The 11,855-nt window shown below is 47.4% G+C and overlaps 1 pseudogene; it reads left to right on the top strand.

Annotated features, from left to right (window-relative positions):
• Nucleotides 1-1,631: 1,631 nt before the first annotated feature.
• LOC142559274 (uncharacterized) lies at nt 1,632-11,492 on the top strand (annotated as a pseudogene).
• The last annotated feature ends 363 nt before the right edge of the window (nt 11,493-11,855 follow it).

Here is an 11,855-nt window from a genome sequence, read left to right as displayed (position 1 = left end):
CCAGCGTCATAATCGGCGTCTTCGTTTCCGATGGCCCCGCAGTGACTTGGCAGCCACTGAAACGTCACGTGGTGTCCTTTCTCATGTGATGTATGCAGCAGGCATCTAATATCGAATATCGAATAATATTGAATATCATTCTATAAAGCTATCGTGAAGTACAACGACAAACTTCCCTCGGGCTTCACCGCTGCATCTAAACCATCGATACCCCCCTGATGTCTTATCAGCCCTGCAGTACATGTCAGTGTACCAGCAATCGGGAATAAGTCTGAGCTGTCGTCGCCTGTGCTGAAACAACTGTCTCTGCTTCTTCTGCACGAGAGGTACGTAGACAGTGTACATATTTATACTGATGGTTCCACAAACATCCAGTGTTCGTCCGGTGCTCTGGTTTTCCCAGCAAGAGCTATTACCATCAGCTTTAGGAGTGACCACCCAACGACATCGACATTTGCGGAACTAGCTGCTGTTCGCGCTGCGCTTTGTTTCGTCACTGAAGATTGACCCTACAATATGTGCCATCAGCTCTGCATCGCGGGCCATACGATCAGACGGGTGAAGGAAAGAGTGCCGAACATGTTGTTAAACAGGGAGTACCCCAGGGAAGCGTACTCAGCCCCTTTATGTTTAACTGCGTCATCGCTGATTTAACAAGAAGGCTGCCATCACAGTTAAGGTTTTCACTGTATGCAGATGATGTGTGTATTTGGACTTCTGGGACTAATGTTCAATTCCTTCAGATGGCATTGCAAGACGGCATAGATTGAGCAATTTTTGAGAGAGAGAGGAATGGTTCTATCACACGCAAAGGCAACTGTATTGTCCTTCACTCGAAGGCAGTCAAAAAGTTTCCCCTTAATCAGGAAGGACGCAATCTAACGATTGTCACACAGCATCGATTTCTTGGCCTAATACTTGATAGGCAGCTATTCTGGGCGCTCCACCCGAAAAAACTCGAAAACGAGGTTAATGCGATAGCGACTGTACTTCCCATGCTTGCGGGCACATTATGGGGCGTGTCAGTATCGTCCATGCTGACTGCTTACAATGCATTATTAAGACAAAATATTGCGTATTCCGCGCCCATCGCGGCCGTGCAAGGTACGGACTTGTTGGCGGAATCGAACACTCCCTTCACGCCCCTCCCTCTCGCGTTGCCACCCTACTCTCCTCCATATTGGGGGCGAGCTCCACCACTGGAAAAGCTGGCGCCACCGTCGGCATGACGTGGCATAAGGGATAACACGGACACAGCGGCCACGTAGGCTGCTCCGGAAGCGCCGAAGCGAGCTGGAAACGAAAGTTTAAAGTCCCAGCTGCGCTGCGGTTCTGATTAACTGGTGAGGCTTTACCGCCTTGGGTGTCTGCTCGACAACATCTAAAGGTACTATAATAGGTAGTGGCTGCCTTTGAAGACGTGCAGCAAGGTAGGTTACTGCTCGGGGCCGCAGTGCCGGACTTACGCAACGGAGCCCGGTGTTAGCCTTATTCACAAGTAGCCGCAGGACAAGAAGCTGCTTGAAGCTTGGCTCGTGAAATTCAGAACAGGCAGACAGCCATCAGCTACAGCTTGGGTATGCAGCAAGCACAGACGCGAGGAAGATTTGTGCTACGGCGCCAAAACTACGATGTTCGGTGAGTAGCAGAAAACGCTCACTGAGAAGCTCGCCCGCGCCCGCTGCCCGGCTAATGTCATGACGATTTGGTCTGTGAACTTGTTGATGCTAGACACTGGCGAGTTCACTGGAACGGAAAGGGAGCGTTAAGACTCACATTACAAAAAAGCATGGCATATGGTCACGTTTGTGTTATGAATTAATGAACTAGATTCTCACGGGAGCGCATGCATTCATTCAGTTAACTGACGCAAGCCTGCTAAGCCGAGCGTCGGCTCTACCCCCCACCCCATCCCTCCCTCGACAATTATCACCAGACACTTTGGAGGCGGCTGCAAACACGCACCTTACCCTGCCCTTATATACGCTCGCGCTATCACCACGTCCACACCGACCCCTCCTGTACCCTCTGCCACCACCCCGAAGCCACTCTCGATCACATCCTTTTCCTCTGCCCGGCGGATCCTCCCCCGCGGGTCCTGGAGCACCTTACTACTTGGGAGGCTTGGGAGACCCTACTGCGCTCCGAGGACCCGGCCAAGCAAGCCATCGCCACAGGCCGGGCTGCCAGCGTCATGAGCCTCCGGGACATGAACGTTTGAGTGCAGTGGGGCCGTGCGGGGGCCCAAGGACCTGCGTGTCCGCAACTCCCCTGTGTGCAATAAAGTTATCACCACCACCACCTACGCAAAAGAAGCAGAAGGAAATCGCATGCTGAGAAGACCGATAAAGATACAGTGCGACGCAACTTGAGAAATAATATTGAAAGGCCCAAGATTTTAGAAGACAAAAAGATTGAATCATCGCGATGGCAATCACAGTCGGCGTAGGCGCCGAAGTCCCTTAGCGAAATTATTTTTGAACAGTTCTGATAGCGTCTACGCAACAATGGTTGCTTGTGTACTGTCAAGTGCTGATATTCTGCGGCCTAAAACTCACAGCACGGTGCGAAAACGCGCTCACAGTGAAAACAAAACATTGTAAGCGGACACGCATACACACGCGCAGTCGGTCGCTGCGAACTCGTGCGATCGCTGCATTGAGGCTCCATTCTGTTATGTTCTGTTTGGTTATACAGACAGCCCACTATAATAACATATTTCACATAGTTTACTCTTAGCGTTTGCCTACCTTTCGCGCAAGAAGCCGGTTCGGGAGACTCCATCGCGGCGACCGCACGCATTGGCGTTCACTGTACGTGTTCGGTAAAGAGATAGCGTGTGTAAACGATTTTGTGCTTTAAGTTTGCCCAAGATTACTATATCGACTGTCAAAAAGTTTCCTCGTTTTGAGAGTACTTACATAAATGTCCAGGAGGGCGGCCGCGTGGCGTTCCTCTTGAGCGCCGTAAGCGAAACCTACGAGGAGCGCGCCGCGGTGATCCCTCGTACTACGCAAGGGTGGCGCTTTCGACAGATGGCGACTCCGTGAGTCCTCGCCGCCAATAGCAGCGCGCGAGATTGAGATTGCGACCGGACACTTCTCCTTGCGCCCGGTCGCGAAATGCCCAGTCGCTGGCGGAGCACAACGCCTGCCCCCCTCCTCTCTTCTCCCCATGGCTTTTCGCGCGACGGAAGACGGCGCGTTTGTTCTCCGCTTTCTCCCTCGCGCACGCCGCATTGAGCCGCGATGGTCGACTTCCCTCGCGTGCTTCCACTTGCCCATACAGGATACGACGCGCGGCGACGGTGTTATCGCCCTCGGACTCTACACAGAACATCACGGCGACGGCGACAGCAAAATTGCGCCTGCAGTGTCCAATTAATTGCTATGTCAGTAAAATGCATGGAGGAAAGCATTCTTGGGAGATACTTCCCAAAGGTCCCAGCAGTGGTGGTCGTAGTGACTATAACCGACAAACAAGCCGAGTGGACTTAATTTGTAACGATGTAAAGTGACAATAAATAAATAAATTGGCAGTTTCCCCGTGAGCGAAGCTATGATAGCGATAGGAAGCTTAGCGCTGCGCTCGCACTCTTCGGTAGGTGTTCTATGTGCGGGTAAGTCTATACTGGGATGGGTCATGCGCGGTGGGCGCCGAAATTTCTGGCCACACTAAAAAGGTTCGACACGTCGTGTAGGGCAGCGGCATCGCACAGGTGCCGTGGCTGTGCCCCTAAGAAAGCAGCGCAAGCGAAATTACATCAGACTTGGATTGGACGAAGTAATATATATTTTTTGAAGGTTTCAGTAGTAAGAGGGTTTAGGATAAAGTATATACGCTACAAATGAAAGTGCTCGCGAGTGTGCGCGCTACGATTAAAAACGAAAATCTCGAGGAATAGTTCAATCAAGAACGTGCCTGATTTGGACGACTTTGGCGGTTAATAAGTATAACATCTGTCTTGCTTGTGTGGCATAGGTATTGCATAGGCGTATACAGGGGGTCCAACGTAATTTTAGCGAAACTTTAGAATTACGCAAATGCCATGTAGCTGCACAGAACCGCGGTAAAGCGGTTCGCCGTCGCCTAAAGATACGCAGATTATGTTTTGCATTCAGCCTAACTACAATGTAAGTCTTAATTAATGAACTTCTCAAATAGTATAATTAGATGAAAAAGTCAACTAGAAAACTGTTGAGCAGCACGAACAACTCCCGATACAGCTTTCTGTTGCTCGAAACATGCTACGTAGAAGTGTTTTTACAAGTGTGAAAGAAGCCAGCGAATACACGCAAGACTGCCGCGCGACTGGCCGCTCGGCGAGTCTGGCGAGCACATGGCGAGTCTTGACGTGAAAGCGTTAAGGGCCCCAAGTCACAGAAAATCCCGTGTCGGCGTCGGCCTCCGGCGTCTCCGTGAGCAAAAATTCCCGTATATATTTAGACGTATGTATATGCCACGCTTTGCTACAAGGCATGTGGTATAAGATGGTTATATATTGCCACCCCATTCTATCTACAAAGTAGTTCGTACCTTGTCTTATATTTGACGTAGCTATTCCTCCGAATTTTGAGAATGACTGCCCACAAACAAATTCCGTAAAACATAACACCGATAGCGCATGCCATTTACGTTAAATTTTCTCAAACGGAAATATTAAAAGTGCTAAAGAGTAACAGAAAACTGAAAAGGATGTAATTTATTTTATTTTATTTGTTTATTACATACTGCAGACCAATTTGGTCCAAGCAGGACGGGCAATACAAATTACAGAATACCTGTTTTACTCAAACGGAGAACAACAACAAGAAAAGAAGCATGGTAGTACCAGAGGAAAGAACACATAAAGACATAAACATGTAATCATATAGTGCGTCATAAGGTTCTGTTAAGCTATTCCAGTCGGACAAAGAACGCGGAAAAAAGGATAACTTATAAATGTCTGTTCTTGCAAAGTAAGGGGTTAGAAAGTGTGTTTCGCAATGTCGCGTAGGTCTTGTGGCCAAAAGGGAATGAAACTGCGTCTGATCAATAGCCATTTTACCGTTAAGAAGTAAGTTTAAGAAAGTCAAACGACATTTCTTTCTTCTCGATTCAAGTAGCTGAATGTTGTTAGCTTTCATGAGCTCAAAAGGAGAATCAGTATACTTGAATTTGGAATAGATAAATCTGACAGCTTCTCGCTGAATCCTTTCTAGCATCTTAATGTTAAGCTTAGTATAAGGATCCCAAACAATAAAGCAATATTCAAGCTTAGGTCGAATGAATGTGAAATAGCTAACAAGCTTGACATTAAGAGGAGAATTACGAAGTTTATGTCTTAAGTAACAAAGTTTGCGGAAAGCTGAAGAGCAAATGTTATCAATTTGCAGATTCCAAGAGAGGTTGTTAGTGATTCTCACTCCTAGGTACTTGTAACTGGTAACCTGTTCCAAAGGAAGAGATGTCAGGTTATAAGTATATTTGAGAGGAGTTTTCTTAAGCGTTACACAAAGATAAACAGTTTTATCGGTGTTAACAGTCATGCCGAAATCTGTGTACCATGTAGATACATTAATGAGATTAGAATTCAACTCAGCCTGATCATGTACACATCTGATTTCGCAAAATATGACGGTATGTGACGTTTCGTTCTAACGAGCTTCGGCTCTTAGTTTCGACAAATTTGGGTGGATCCTCTCGGTGGACTCCAATCCCATCGCCATTGTGGGCGGCTTCAATGTCGATGTGTGTCGTCCCGCAGGAAAGTGGTTCTTGGAGTCTCTCTAGGCTTTTTCTCCCAACCAGCCAATCATCATCATCATCATCATCATCATCATCATCATCATCATCATCATCATCATCATCATCATCATCATCATCATCATCATCATCATCATCATCATCATCATCAGCCTGATCATCATCATCAGCCTGATCAGGCTGATTATGGTCCACATAATCAGCGCGGCCTAAAAGCGATATCTCTGAATCTCCGTTGAAACAGCCAGTGGCGTCACTGCACGTGACCCAAAACACAAGTGTACTTCAAGCTGCCAACTGCCAATACAAAGTTGATTGCACTCTCGTAAAGGACACGTGGATTTCACGAGGCTTCGAATGAGTTAGTTGAGGCAGCATGTACGTATGAAAGTTATTTGCGCGCCGAGTGAAAGTTCCAGCCAACGGGATTGTGCAACCCATTCATGCTGGCCCTCTAAGTGCCGCAAGCAAGCGCAGTTCTGTTCGGCAGAACCACCAAGCGGAACTGCTACAGAAAACCTGCAGAAATAACGTGGGTTCACAGGCGTGTCTAATGCATGCCGACCCGTTATAGAATTCAGCACTATATATGGATGCACTGACATTTTTGTTTTAGTTTTACTTATTTGGCATTTGTCAGTGTGACACAAGAGACACAAAAAATGTTAAAAGGTTGTCTGATCTGTGTCGTACTTTCTGGTAATCCCCGTTCTTCGATCGACAAGCAGCACACATCACCTTTGTGCTCGTGAAGTCGTCGCGCGTAGAGGCCTTACGCGATGAAACCGCCTGATTGGGAGCTTGCATTTCGGCATCGCTTATGAGCAGTACTGCGTATAGACACATATACATAAATATATGTCCGGAACCCTCTGGCGAATAAACAGAAGCATTGCCGGAAATTACACCTTGCATAGGATGAAAATAAGGAGAACTTTACTCGCCGTTGTTAGTTGCAACGGTGATACCACTTCAAAAAAGACTAAAGCTTCACCAAATGCCCTTAAGTAAAAGCTTCACTATTACCGCTTTACTAAAGCTTCGACTCAGGTAGATTCCAACACGTGTGTTGGATTTGCATATTTCTTTGTTATTCTTTCGCTTACGACATTGACATATGTGCACTTGTGTACGACGCTCGTAAATCGCATGCTAAATGACATGTGCGTTATCGGTACAAAAGTTTCTTTTTTTCATTGGGAGACGGGGAAGAAGACACCATCTTTATGACGGCGGTTTGGTAGAAAAAAAAATACGTTCTGCATGGTGAGCAGATGTTACGCGAGCATAAGCGACTTTCCGCTCGTGAGCCAGCATTGCAAGTGGTTTTTTAATGTCTGCTCGCAGCGCCGGCGTTGAATTGCAGCGTTATGCGCCGTATAAGAGAATGACGCATCATCCGTGACATGCGCATCCGCTAAGGCTTCAGAAAGGCGGAGATTCTCGGGTCGCAGAAATTGCAGCGATGCGCGCCTTCTCCACGCTGCAATCTGCAGTGTTAAATTTCCTGTCGTCTGGCGCCGCTCGTTCCACTTGAAATTAATTGAATTATGTGTTCTTTATGGGCCAAGAACCACGACCTGGTTATGTGGCACGCCGTAGTGGGGGACTCCAGATTCGTTCTGGACAACCCGAGGAGGAGGAGGAGGAAGGGAAAAGCAGAAGGCAGGGAGGTTAACCAGAAAAACGTGCGGTTGGCTACCCTACACCAGGGAAACGAGAAAGGGGAACACAAAGATGACAGGGAGAGAGAGGAGGGAAGGAAAGAAGGAAATTAGCGGTGACTTCACAGACGCGTGTTGTATAATAGAAATTGCCTTAATAGTAACAGACGTTCGCACGAGCCCGTCGTCCTCAAGAAGAACAAAAGCGCCTTCACCGATATATGGGCCGACGAGCGATGGGGGCGGTGTTATAGCAGCACCTGCACAGAAAGCGACCAATTTTCGAGTTTTTGGAGAGCGTTGGCAAGTTCTTGTCTTTCTGGGGCATATCGTGGACAGTGCCACAGCAGGTGGTCGATATTTTCTTCGGTGCCGCAGACCTCGCATGCTGCACTGTCGGTCACTCCAATTAATGTAGAGTATGTCTTTGTGAAGGTAACTCCTAACCAAAGGCGACAGAAAAGCGTAGATTCACGTGGAGGAAGTCCGAGTGGAGGTCGGAGTTGCAGTGAAGGGTTTAATCGATGCAGTCGCGTAAGTCGTAAGTTTGGCGAGTTCCACTCGGTCAGTCAGAGATTGCATGCCAGGTGTCGAAGCTGCCTTGCGGCGTCTATCCGCGAAAGCGGAATTGGAACGCTGTGCTCTTCTTGATGTGCTGTGCGAGCAGCGTTATCGGCGGGATAATTGCCACTGATTCCACAATGGCGAGGTACCGATTGAAAAATATCCTCGTGACCTTCTTGTTGCACGTGATGGTGAATTTTCACGATTTCGTATGTCAGTTGTTCATGAAATCCGCGTCGCAGAAGTGACTGCGTGCACTGTAATGGTAGATTGTTTACGCGGCATTACCCGAGGTTCTTTACTGATCACAGCGGATGGGATTCGATCTCGCGGCCTCGCGAACAGCACTGGAACGCTATTGCCACTCAGATACCATGGTGCTTCGCCTGTTCTCCATCGACACGAACGGCTAAGTAGCACAAAACAAGATTCCATACCAACGAGCTTGCCTACCGATGACAGCATGCCGGCGGAGAATGTGTTTCATGTGCTCAGTCGCATGGCGAAAGAGGGACAAAAAAATTCGAGGTTGGTCCCTTGACGTTGTTAAGGCAACGGTCGTTTTGTACAAGCTCGGGATAAGAAAGAATATCCCACATGTAGAAATGTCTGTGGTGTTGTCAGACAGCCCTAATTTAATTGTCAGCGCAGATGGTCGAGTTGTGCCACGCAGTGTGTATGCCGGGAAGCAGACCACTGAGTTCAAGTGTATGGAAGACTTCACATGCCTCGTGCTATATGTGGAACAGCTGAAGCTGTGTAAGGGCTGACCTGCAAAGAAGTACCCAAAAATCTCTTCATCAGTGGTGGCAACAAAGCATGGTGAAACGTGGAGGCGCCATACATGCACGGTATTGAGTGTCAATGCTACATGTGCTCAGTGCCAGACTCTCGAGAAGCTTTTCTTGCAGCGGACGAAACAGCAAAAAGATACCAAGAAAAAGCAGGCTGCTCGCTTGAAGTTACTGCGTCGCAAAGCAATTCGTGCAACCTCAAGGCGAGAAAAACTGAAGGAAGAAGTCATTCTGATGAAGAGGAAGCTTAGTGCAATTACGGAAGAGACAATTGACTGCTCTCTTCATATTCTTCCGGCCAGGCAGCAACTAGCTTTCAAAACAGCTTTCATGGCTGCAAAAGCCAAGTCAAAAAATGGGAGGCGATATGATGATGAATGGCTTATGACATGTTTGTTACTGCAAATCTCAAGCCCGAAGGCCTACACTTTACTTGGTGATATGCAGCTGCTACCACTGCCATCAAAGGCTCGCCTTCGCCAAATAATAGCAGGAATACCATGCAAGTATGGATTCAACCAAGTTGCATTGAACAGTGTCAGAAGCCATTTCAGCAACAAAAGTCACTTCACGGCTAGGAGTATTGCTCCTTGACGAGATAAAGTTGAAGCGAGGTGTCTCCTTCAATAAGGCCTCATGCAGAATGGATGGCTTTATAGACTATGGTGAAGTCATGGCACCAAATGCAAACCACCTTGCTGATCATGCATTGGTACTAATGTTTGTGCCACTGTTCGAAGACTGGGTGCAGCCAATAGCAAGCTTTGCTACAAAAGGAGCGGCTCCTGGGAAAGTTCTTGCAGAACTGGTAATGAGCAGCGTCCTGGAACTGCACAAGAACAATGCGTCAGTGCTGGCTGTGATCAGTGATAGGGCTGGCAACAACAGATCTATGTGGGGCCAGCTTGGAGTGTCAGGAAAAATGGATGCGACATGCCACTTCATTGAGCATCCCTGGGAACCGTCACAAAATATTTACTTCATTTGTGATGTTCCACATATTGTGAAGTGCATACGAAACCACCTGAGGAAGCACACATACGGAATGGTAAGGGAAAAAATCTCCTTATTTTCCGAACAGTTTAACAATTTCTTTTTATTATTTCCAGGCTGGCGACCTTCTCATCAACTTTCAGCATTATGTGACCCTATACGAAACAGAAAAAAAGAAGCATGTACGTGTTGTGCCAAAACTCACTGAAGCACATGTTTCCCCTGACAACCTGCGCAAAATGAGCGTCAGGCTGGCTACACAGGTATAACTTGTTGCTGTCCAAGCATGTTGCCTTTCTGTTCGTAAACTAAAAAAATGCTATCTCTCTCTCTCTCTCTTTTGCACAGCTCTTTAGCCGTGGAACGTCAATTGAATTGCGTGTGTACAGGAAAGCAAATGTCCCCGCCTTGAAAGACTCTGAAGGGACTGAGACATTCACAAGAATGCTGAACGATGTTTTCGATGCACTCAACGTCAAGCTTCCATGCAGGGGAATCAGGCGTCATTCCAAAGAGATACAGGCAAGTGGCCAAATCTCATCCTGGAGCCTAAGCTTGATCTTACATATGCCGTCGTTTTGCTTCTTATTATCGTGAACTGTTGAAACGTTTTCTTTCCAGATCATGAAGCAGTTTCTAGAAGTCTTAAATGTGACTGAGCAAAATGCAGTTGAGAAAGGTACAAAGCTATTCGCGTCGCAACTAACGACGGAGTCCCTACGCGTCACATTGTTGTCTACGCTGGATATTATCAATTATCTGTTCAACAAGGGAGCGCTTTATGTGCTCACTGCCAAGCTCAACCAAGACCCCTTGGAGGTACCTACCACAATGACCTTGTTTCCATTTTAATATATAATTTATGGATGTTTTACATATCCACTTTGATGCGTATATTTTTTCTTTCAGCGGCATTTTGGTCTTGCACGATCATTTGGAGGAGATGAGTCGGAACTAACCGTCATGAATTTCTCGCAGATATTTCGTCTGCTGAGCCTCTACACACCCATCAAAACAGCACTACGTGGAAGTGTACAAGGCGAACCAAATGCTGTACTTGTCAGCGTGGAAGAGGCATTGAACACTGCTCGAGAGGTCCATCGCTTGAACAGAGCTAGTTTGAGAAATGAGATTGAGGCTAGGCTGCTAGCAATTACTTCTGGTCCTTCAAGCTCTCTTGAGCGAATGGACACCGAACACAGCTATTTCAGAGGCGGTGTAGACGATGCTGTGACATACTGCTTATGTGGCTATGTCATACACAAAATGAGCAAGCACACAGAGTGTGAATTGTGCCTGCAGGACATCAGCTCAACTGTCCCACTCGTTGGTTCCGATGCATACTTGACAACATATCGGAGCTTTAAGGAAGGGAGCCTCAAGCATCCAACAATGAAGATGCTACAGTTCGTAAGAATTGCAAATGACTCTGTATCATTTTTCCCTTGATCAGGCAGGTCTCTGCGGTGACCTATTTTGGAAAGTCCTGGATGAACTAGATAAGTGCAGTCTGGCTCGGCTGGGTTGCGATGAGCACATGTGCGCGTTCACGTGCCAGATACTGAACTTTTTCGTTGCCACGCGAATGCATTTCTATGCGAGAGATGCGAACCGCCGCCTAGAAACGCGAGAGAAAGTAGCCATCGCAAACAAAAAAGCTCGTCTTTTGTAAAGCCACGCGGTAAATTCATAAGCCGTATGCGGCTCCTGTAATAAAAGCTTTTGAACTCGTTGAGAAAAACAAAGATCTTGTCTTATTTCTTTCTCTTTTAGTAGCTAGTAACTAGCCACGGCCGCTGGATAAAAAGCGGCCGTGCTCTAGCAGACGCAAACGACGGCCGCAGTGAAGAGTGGTGCGTCACAGCTTTGGACGCAAGTGCTTTCCTTGTTCAGTTGGCTAAGTCGTGGCATTTTTTAAACTTCGGAATGGGTACGAAATAAGCTGCAAATAGATTAATGACGCGCTGTGCATATTTGGCGATTTCAACAAAAATAACGCCACTCGCTAAGCAGTCGCCAGCGCTTCGCAGCGTAGGGCGCCGAGCACGGCCGGGCTAACAGCGGCCGCCGCACCACCTGTTGAGTGGAAACGAAA

This window comes from Dermacentor variabilis, chromosome 10, assembly GCF_050947875.1.
Source record: "Dermacentor variabilis isolate Ectoservices chromosome 10, ASM5094787v1, whole genome shotgun sequence".
In the NCBI taxonomy this organism is placed as follows: domain Eukaryota; kingdom Metazoa; phylum Arthropoda; class Arachnida; order Ixodida; family Ixodidae; genus Dermacentor; species Dermacentor variabilis.
This window is presented reverse-complemented; position numbering and strand designations above follow the sequence as displayed.